The sequence below is a fragment of the Arachis duranensis genome, chromosome 5 (assembly GCF_000817695.3).
Source record: "Arachis duranensis cultivar V14167 chromosome 5, aradu.V14167.gnm2.J7QH, whole genome shotgun sequence".
Classification (NCBI taxonomy): Eukaryota; Viridiplantae; Streptophyta; class Magnoliopsida; order Fabales; family Fabaceae; genus Arachis; species Arachis duranensis.
Genome location: NC_029776.3, coordinates 90,650,327 through 90,660,535, shown reverse-complemented (window position 1 = coordinate 90,660,535; position 10,209 = coordinate 90,650,327).

Here is a 10,209-nt window from a genome sequence, read left to right as displayed (position 1 = left end):
CTCAAATTATTGAATCATTGAATATAATTTTGTTAAATATAATAATGAAGGGTCTATTTTATTACCATCTACACATAGAGGTTGGTCCATGTGACAGTGGTGGTGGGAACCTTTTCAAAGGAAGAAGAATGGGGAATTTTGAATAACAAAAGCTAAGAGCTAATAAGGGATAAGGCTCATGTCAGGATTTTGTTTTAATTTGTCAGTCACATGAGTTTTGCTTATGAAAAAGGTTAAAAAAAACAAAAGCATAGGTTATATGTATTGTGAAGTTTATTATGTTATGTGATTATGCAACAAACAAAGGAAAAAGTGCATGGTTTCACGGTTACATCACAAGGAATGGTAGGAGCATAGCACTTTTGTGTCCGCATTTTAATTAGTTAGACCAAAGTACCAAACATTTTGCAATACCATATATTATAATGTGAGTCTAGTATGAACATGTTTCAATGATACCATAGTTATATATAAGTATTATTAAAACTAAAGTTAATTTTTTTATATTTTGATAATATTTTTATTTTTAAAATTAAAAAATATTATTAAATAATAAAAAAGTTACTTATTTTCATTTTTAATAATATCTTTTAAAATATACTATAATCATTATAGTTATCATAACGTGATCATTCTAGAATACACCATGTTTTGTATATATTGCATTGCAATAAGGGCATTTCTCATGAAACACCCATGTTGAATTTAACATTAGAATGTGTTCGGTTGCTCACTAGCATGAGATATCGGTCGGGCGGTTTGTCGAGATCAACTAGGGGTGTGAGGTATTTAGATTTAGGCACGAGCTTTGCAAGGAGAAGTACGGCCACGATCGTCAGTAGGTCGGTGGGTGGGGCCATCTATAAGAATACTCTAATGTCAAAGTAAGTGTTCGTACAATGAGACGGCTAATTAGGGTAAAAGATGACGTACCATGAAAGGGGTAAGTCCCTCCCTTATTATACCTTGTAGTCAGGTGGATCCTTTTGCATGCTTGGACCCATTTATCTGGAAGCTTCTGCCAACTGTCCCAGCCTTTTCCAGGGTTGATGTGACACATGGGTCACTTTGTCTCGTACGAGTCGAAGATCCGTCGGGTCAGTAGTTCACAGAATGGACCTCTGGCTCTTATTGGATTAGGCCAGAATAGTGCCCCCAACGCGGCAAGTCGTGAGAATTGTGGTTGGCGCGTTCGTCTTACTCGTGTCTTCTCGTGCACCTGTCTTCCCCTACTCGTGACTTCGTTTGCGGGGTTCACGCCTCTGGTACGCGTGAGTTGTCCTCAACTGTTACTTGGGGCGTCGTTTCACTTTTCGTGCCTGGGGCATATAATGCCTTTTATGATTGATTTGAAAGCAGAAAAAAAAGTCTTTTACCCTTGCCTTTTCGTGCTCCTCCCTCGATAGTTACCATACCTTTAATTATATCCCTTTGCATTTCCCATTCTCCTCATAACTGATACCCCCACCACTGCCATTTCTCCTTCTTTCTCATTCGTGATTTTTTGCTTCTATTCTTGGGTCACTCATGGATCTTGGGGTTACTACAATCTTTCATTTCACCCTTTTTCTTCCTTGAATACTGGTAACTAGATCTTTTCATGCTTATTTTGCTCTTTTTAACGCTTCCTTTGTTGTTATTTATTGCATTTTGTGACTGCTTGCTTGAACTGAATCCGTGATTGTTAGCTAGCTCTTAGGCGGGTATCGTAGGTGTTTCTTTCCTGGATTTAGACCTGTAATAACATGGTATAGCATAGGATAGTGATAACATGGAACATAGTTTAATTTTAACTTTCACCGAGCTTCCGACTACCCATTTTGAGTTAAGTGGTGTCTCCACTGTAGGTATGGCACATCAACTTCCCATAAATCATTACGCTTAGGTTATTTACGACGTGACAAGCACGTCCTCTAGGATGACTCAGGAAGATTTACAAGAGTTCTGGAATTCGGGAATGTTGCGTGGGGGTGGTCTCTAGGAGGCAAACTATGACGTCTTCGTGCCGGGTGCCCGAGAGTGCATCTGCCAACTGAATCTATCGTCTCCTCGGGTTTTCGACTGGTTGTGGGTGTACAAGCCCATGTTCACCACGTTGGGTGTTCAACTTTCCTTATCTCCTTTTATCATGGCTCTCCTGAATCAATGCAACGTTGCTCCGTCACAACCTCACCCTAACAGCTGAACTACCATCCGGTGCTTTGAGATAGTATGCTAGTATCTGGAGCTTCCAGCCTCCGTTGAAGTTTTTGTCTTCTTCTTCCTGCTTACAAACCTTTCCAAGAAAGAAAGCATAAAAAACAGTACATTTCCTTCCTGGCTGTGCAAAACTGACGGATCTTCGGTCTCTTTGAGGATTATTTCCATGGTTTCAAAGAAACCTTCTTCAAGGTGAGACCAGCTCGTGGCTGCCACCTTTTTGGCTCACCTTTGAAGGAGAAAGACGGATACCAACCTACTGAAGTTTTAGTGCCGGCTTCAATTACTTAATAAAGATGACATATGATGGATTAGGTCGGCAGAACCAATAGATCGCTGATGTTTTACTGGCGATTTTTGGTTGTAAAAATCCTAATCCCCATATCTTAATGGGCGACCAGGAATTTAGTCACGATTGTGTAGGTAAGATCCTTTCCCCATCAGTTATGTTTTTCCGACTTGTGCAATATTGTTTTGCTCTCGATTTCATATGTTGTTTTCCCTCCGACTTCCTAACTTTGATTTTTGCTTCTCGTGTAGTTAGGATGGGTGTTTGGCACACTACTTTGAGTCGTTTGATGACTCATCTTTTCCTGGGAGATGATAGTGATGATGACAGCTCGGCAACCCTTATCGTTGAGCCCAAGGTTCAACCAGCCGACGAGGCTGAAGCTCCGTTGCACCCTCCGACCCAGATAACTCCCAGTGACATTGCTGCTGGTGAAGTTGATCGGGGTAAAGAGATCGAGGTTGAGTCCAAAGCGGAGGTGATTGTCATCCCCAATCACAAGAAGATGAAGAATGACTTTGGCTCGGAACAAGTTCTCACGGTGATGGAGAAAAACTTCGATGTGGGATTATTCATCGACTCTCAACTCCTCCCGAACACTGAGGAATTCTTCTAGGAAGAAGACCTGGCTGTCCAAGTGAGGTGGACATACCAAACCCTCCTCCAGGAAGCCGCCATTTCCAGAAAGGTGGAACCCGTGTTGGCCCAAGGCTAGGTTTTGGAAGGGAAACATAGGGTTGTCCAAAGGAAAATCGCCAACCTGAAGGCTGAGGGGGAGTCCCTGAAGACCCAGCTTGCCGAAAAAGGACAAGAAGGCGAAGGAAGCTGCCGAAGAGATCAACCACCTTGTGGAACGAGACCTCACTCTCTCCAAACAGCTCAATGAAGCCCAAGGCCGGGCTGTTATAGCAGAGAATAAAGTGAAAGAGCTGGAGAAAAAGCTGGCAGGAGTCGTAAAGTCAGCAGACTCCGCTCGGTAAGAGGCCGCTACCATGAAAAAGAAGAATAAGGAGATCCTTAAGGACGCCAGGGAGGCTATCACCGCTACCGAGGAGGCGATCAAGGCTTAGGTCTCTCTTCTCGCTCCCGACTTTGACACTTTGGCTATCGGTGCCTTCAAAATATTTCAAGATGGAAAGGTTGTCAACATCCAAAGAAGTGAAGTGTTTTATCACTTGTAATCTTTTGTACTCTTTTTGAACTCTTTTTGTTATTGGGCCGATGCGATAATCCTTGCATGTAATTAAACAAATTTTCTTTTTTGGTTGTTGTTGGGATGACATGATGCCCTTTTGAGCTACTACTTTAACGGTTTCGACTCTTATAACTAGAATCTTTGTGTTATTTTGGTCGCTTTATCGCTATGTTTCCTCCTCGTTTGAACGTTAAGCCATAACTTGATGGATATCTATATATCGTTGCTTTTAGGTTCCTGGGATGATCATTCTTGGAAAATCATGCTTATAACTTGGTAATAACAAATGAATAAATAAAAGGAAAAATAAATTTCAAAATCAACACGTAATCACTTTTCGACAATAGGCCTCGTTAAAATCCCTTAAAAGGGACAACCGGTTTGGACGGGAGGTCGTTAAGCCTTTAGGAATAAAATTTCCTAAGGTTCGTCGCATTCCAAGTCCACGGGACCTCCTTCCCGTCTAACCGCTCAAACTTGTAGGCACCCTTTTTGTGCACTTCCTTTACCCTGTAGGGCCCTTCCCAGTTAGGGGTGAGCTTACCTTTTCCGGAATCGGTGGATTGATGTCGTTGTGTCGTAGAACCAGGTAGCCCTCTTCGAACCTCCTGGCTTGCACCTTGCGATTGTAACGCAATGCCAAACTTTGCTTTAGTGCCACTTTTGACAAGTGAGGCACTCCCTGGCTCATCTATCAGGTCTTTTTCAGTCGCCTCATCGCTTTTGTCAAGGAGTAACCTTGGGATCGGTTCTCCAATTCCTACGGGAATCACTGCATCGGCGCCATAAGTAAACCGGAAGGGCGTCTCCCTGGTAGAGATTGTGGGGTTGTTCTGTAAGGCCATAGGACGGATGCTAACTCGTCTATCTAGGAGCCATTTCTCTGATCCAAGCGCTTATTCAGCTCATTGAGGATGATCTTGTTTGCTGCCTCGACTTGTCCATTGCTCTGGGGGTGTTCTATAGAAGAGAACTTTTATTTGATTCTGAGGCCTACCAGGAATTCTCCAAATTTCTTGTCGAAAAATTGTGTTCCGTTATCTGACACCATGACCTCCAAAATTTGAAACTTCACTATCAGTTGTCTCCAAAGAAATTTTCAACAATCAGATGATATGCTTACCAACGGTTTAGCCTCCACCCACCTGGTGTAATAATCAATGGCCACAATGAGATAGTTGACCTGTCCTAACACTACTGTGAAGGGACCCAATAGGTCAAATCACCATTGGGAGAAGGGTCGTGAAGCTAGAACGGAGCTTAGCTCTTCTGGCGGTGTGTTTTAGAAGTATGCATTTTCTTGGCATTTTTTGCATTTCTTAACAAACTCCCGAGCCTCTACCATCATGGAGAGCCAATAGTAACCAGCTCTAACGAGCTTCCGAGCTAAGAATTTTCCCCCAATGTGGTGTCCACAATATCCTTCATGCACTTTTCTTAGGACATACTCCGTCTGGTCGGGCTGTAAGCACTTCAGTAAGGGTTAGTTGAGCCCTCTCTTGTATAGCTTCCCCTGTATCACTGTGTACTTGGCGGCTTCCCTTTTCACAACTTTGGCTTCTTTCTCATTTTTTGACAACTGTCCTTCTTCAAGAAAACGTCGAATCTGGCTAACCTAAGAAAGAGGTTCTTCTTGAGCCTGGGTCAAATAGAGGGACACCGATGACTCCTTCACCAAGCCAAGATGAGAGATCAGTTTTCGGTTCCAGGCTTGGTGCTTGCCATTTTTGACAAAAGGCCTGTGCTAGCATTTCTTTCCCTGGGTAGATGCTGTACCATTACCTCCTCAAAATTCTTGCATAACTGTTTAGTTCTTTCCAAATATATTTGGAATAACAGGTCCTGAACTTGGTATTCCTGTTCACTGTAGGGTCACGATCTGAGAGTCACTATTAACTCAAGCTTTGCTACTCCAACCTCTTTGGCTAAAATTAAGCTGTCAATGATAACTTCGTATTTGGCTTGGTTGTTCAAGACCAGAAATTTAAATTTGATAAGTTGTTTTTAAGTTATTCCTTCTGGGCTTTCTAAAAATATCTCGGCTCCTCCGAACACTTGGTTGGAAGCTCTATCAACATGGAGTTTCCACCGGGTGGTTAGGACCCTAGGAACATCTCTGGTCATTTCAACCAAGAAATCAACCATAGCTTATGCTTTAACCGCGTGCCAAGATTCATACTGGATGTCATACTGAGACAGTTCTACTGCTCAAGTCATCATTCGTCCCACCAGGTCAGGTTTCTACAGAATTTGTCGAATTGCTTGGTCGGTTCGTAGTGTGATCGGATGTCCTTGAAAGTATTATCTTAACATCCGAGGGGAGACTAACAAGACTTACACTCATTTTTGTAGCCTAGTATATCTTAGTTCTGCTCCCTGGACCACCTTACTTATGAAGTACACAGGGTGTTGTTGCTTGTTCTCTTCTTGGACTAGGGCAGCTGCTATAGCCTCTTTCGTGACTGCCAGGTATAGATACAAGGTCTCCCTTTCTTTTAGTTTACTGAGAACTGGTGGCTCCGACAAGATTTTCTTAAAGTGATTGAAAGCTTCTTCGCAAGCTGGGGTCCACTCGAAAGCCATCCCCTTCTTCATCAAGTTGCTGAAAGGCAGCACTTTAGCTACCGATGCACCGAGAAAGCGTGATAAGGCTGTCAGTTTTCCCGCCAGCCTTTATACGTCCTTCACACAACTAAGGGCTTGTCATACAGAAAATGGATTCACACTTATTCAGGTTGGCCTCTACCCCTCTTTGTGTGATCCCAAGGAATTTCCCCGCTTTCATGGTGAACGCGCACTTTACAGAATTCAGCCTCATATTGTGCTTTTGGAGTGAGTTGAAGATGACGCTCAGGTTAGTTATTAGGCTACTCGGTTTGGCCATCTTCACTAGTATGTCATCTACATAAACCTCTACTGACTTATCGATGTGTCCCTGAAGACTTTGGTATGTCTCCCCTGTATTTTTTAGCCCAAACAGCATGACCTTATAACAGTAGGTCCCTACTATCATTATAAATGTTGTTTTGTCTTTGTCAGGAAGATGCATTGGGATCTGATTGTATCCCGGATATGCATCCATAAAGCTCAAAAATTTGTAGCCCGCCACCGCATCTACCAGGGCATCAATGTTGGGGAGGGGAAATAAGTCATTGGGACACGCCTTGTTTGGATCTAAGTAATCAACACACATCCTCCATTTTCTATTCGCCTTTTTCATAAGAACCACATTTGAGAACCATGTGGCATAGTTGAGTTCCCTGATGAAGCCAGCTTCCAACAAGCTAGCCGTTGCCTGGCTACCTCGTTAGCTTTTTTACGACATTTTTTTTTTCGCTGCGCGACTGGCTGGGTCTTCGACTTCACGGCCAGGCGATGTGACATGAAGTCAAGGTGTATCCCTGTCATGTCAGTTGGAGTCTAGAAGAAAAGGTCTCCATTTTTTCTAATGACTTCTATCAGAGGTTCTTTCAATTCATGAGGAAGGTTTTGGTTTACGAACGTAAACTTATCCTCCGTGTCCCCTACTCGGAACTTCTCCAGGTCCCCTTGTGATTAAGGCCTCGATTTCTCGTCAACCCTGGCATCCAGGTCTGCCAAGAACACCCTAACTGCTTCCTTTGATTTCTTTCGCAGTGTTAAGCTGGCATTGTCACAAACAACCGCCGTTCCTAAGTCTCCCCGGGTCAATCCCACCGATCCGTCGTCGGCCATAAACTTCATTGTAAGGAGCTTTGTGCAAATAATGGCCGACAGTTTGTTGATGGTCCTCCTTCCAAGAATGACATTATATGCCATAGAATCCCTTAGGACCATGAACTCAGCCATTGCTGACTTCCTGCTCGCCCTTGAGCCTACACAGATCGGGAGGGTGACAGAGCCGTCGGGCTTGATGTAGTTATCCCTCAACCCTAAGACTCCATGATGGTGGTCCTTGAGATCATTCTCCTTAAGCCCAGGGTATCAAACACGTTTCAAAATATGATGTTTGAACAGCCCTTGTGTGCACCAAGATTCGTTTGACTAGACTAGTCCAAATTCTCGCTGTGATTACCATTGGCGGGTCCTCGGGAAGGTTGTCACACCAACGATCCCCAGGGCTGAACAATATCTCAGGGAGTTCTCAAGGATGGAGCTTAGGGTTTCCTGATGACACGGCTAGCACCTTGGTGTCCTTCTTCACCACCGATCTCGACTTAGGTGGGGAATTCCTTCCAAAAACTACATTTACCACCACCGTTGGAGTTATGTCCGGATTCTTGGGAGCACCTTGCCTTGGCTTTACAATTCGGCTTTGATCTTTCTCCTAACGCTCTCTCTCCCTCTTCCTTGGTTCACGGATAAATTGTGAGAACTTACCTAGCTTTCCTTCCCGGATGGTCTGCTCCAACGCATCTTTCAAGTTGAAACAATCTTGTGTTTTGTGCTTGAAACCTTTATGATAATCATAGTAAAGGTTTTTATTTCCTCCAATCCTATCTTTGAGCTGCCTAAGTTTGACCAGGATACCCTTTTCTGTAATCTTCTAGTAAACCTCAACGATAGGAGTGGTTAAAGAAGTGTAGCTGGTGAACTTACTCACCCGATGAAACAATTTAAACGGTTTTTCGGACGTCCCTTCTCATGCCGCTTTTCTTGGCCTTTCGGCATTACCGGTCTGACAGGTTGGTTGGTTGGTTGGTTGCCGCTTGTTGGCGGCTACCACTTGGATGACCTCTTCATCATTAATGTATTCTCTTGCAACGTTTTGAATCTCCTACATTATCCAGACAGGTTTGGTGGAGAAGCATTTTCTGAAGTCCTCATTTGCCAGACCATTAGTCAGGCACAGACTTGCCACCGAGTCTGTCAAGCCGTCAATCTCCAGACATTCATCATTGAATCAGTCAATAAATTTTTTCGTCGGCTAGCCAGCCCGTTAGGTCACTCCCAACAAGTTAATCGGCTGTTTCACTTTGGCGATTCAGGTGGTGAATTGTGCTAGGAACTTCTGCGTGATATTTGTGAAGGTCGTGATGGATCCTTGAGGAAGAGAGTTGAGCAAATGAATCGTCGGCCCCACCAAGGTTAAGAGGAATTCACGGTATCTAACGACATCCCACATGCCTTCCAAGTTCGTTCTGTTCTCAAAGTCCATTAAATGCTCTTGTGGATCCTTAGTTCCATCGTACCTCATGTCCGTTGGTTTGTCGAAATTCTTCGCCAGCCGGATCTTGACGATGGATGGGTGGAAAGGAGTGGCCCCACTATAATGGGATCTCGCCGTTTTTTCCTCCGATCTCCCCTTCGCTCTCCACAGGCTTCCGACCTGCCGTGGGTGTAGGTGAGGGAGTGAGTGTCAGTTCGATCGCAACTATCGTCCCTCCTGGCGCTTTGCTGGCAATCCTTCGATCTCCTTGAGATCGGGTGCGTGAAAGGCTCGGATGGGCCTCCGAACATGAACGAGAGTCCCGGCTATGCCCAGGATGGTAGCAGTCCCTTACTGCCAGTTCCCTCTCCATGTTCAGGACCCTGTGTCTGAGTTCCTGCATGATTCGAGAGCTGTCACCACCGATACCACCAAACGGACGCTTCTCCGAAGACTAGGATTGGGAGTTGCCTTGGTGAAGGGGGACCCTCCACGTTCCCGGAAAGTTTTCAAACTCACTCTACTCCTCAGGCGGTCCCTTGGACGCCTGGTAGCTCCTACTTCCTCTCGTACCTCCTCCATACGAGGGATGAGCTCCATGCTCGCGTCAGGTCTCCACAGACAATGCCAATGTTTGGTTACTTGCTAGGATGAGATGTCATTCGGGCAGTTTGTCGAGAGTAACTAGGGGGTGTGAGGTATCTGGACCTGGGCACGAGCTTTACGAGGAGAAGTGCAGCCACGATCATTGGTAGGTCGGCGGGTAGGACCACCTGTAAGGACACTCCGATGCCAAAATAAATGTCCGTACGATGAGGCGGCTAATTAGGGTAAAAGATGACGTACTTTGGGGAAGGGGTAGATTCCTCCCCTTTGATATCTTGTACTCGAGTAGGTCCTTTTATTTGGGCTCATTCATCTGGAAGCTTTTATCAAATGCCCAAGTCTTTTCCAAAAAATGATGTGATGCATGGGTCATTTTGTTTCGTACGGATCAAAAACCTGTCAGATCAATAATTTGCAGAATAGACCTTCAATCTTTATTGAATTAGACCAGAATAGTTAAATTATATTTTTATATTTTTTATTTATACGAATGATAAAGATGGTAAAAAAATTAGTTGAGTTTTACTCGATTTTCTTTTAAATAAAATGTTAATTATTTTTATGATATGTCTAATAACTATTATAATTTAATTTTGATTTAATATTAATGTAAAATTATTTTATACGTATAACTAATTAATTATATGTACGTCACATCATCAATAAAAGTAATTATTTTTTATATTGACTGTGAGAATGATTATCTAAAAAAATAAATGTAATTGTATAACTATGTAAAATATTTTATACTATTAATACATCAAATTATAAAAATTGTTAGAAAACCTCTGT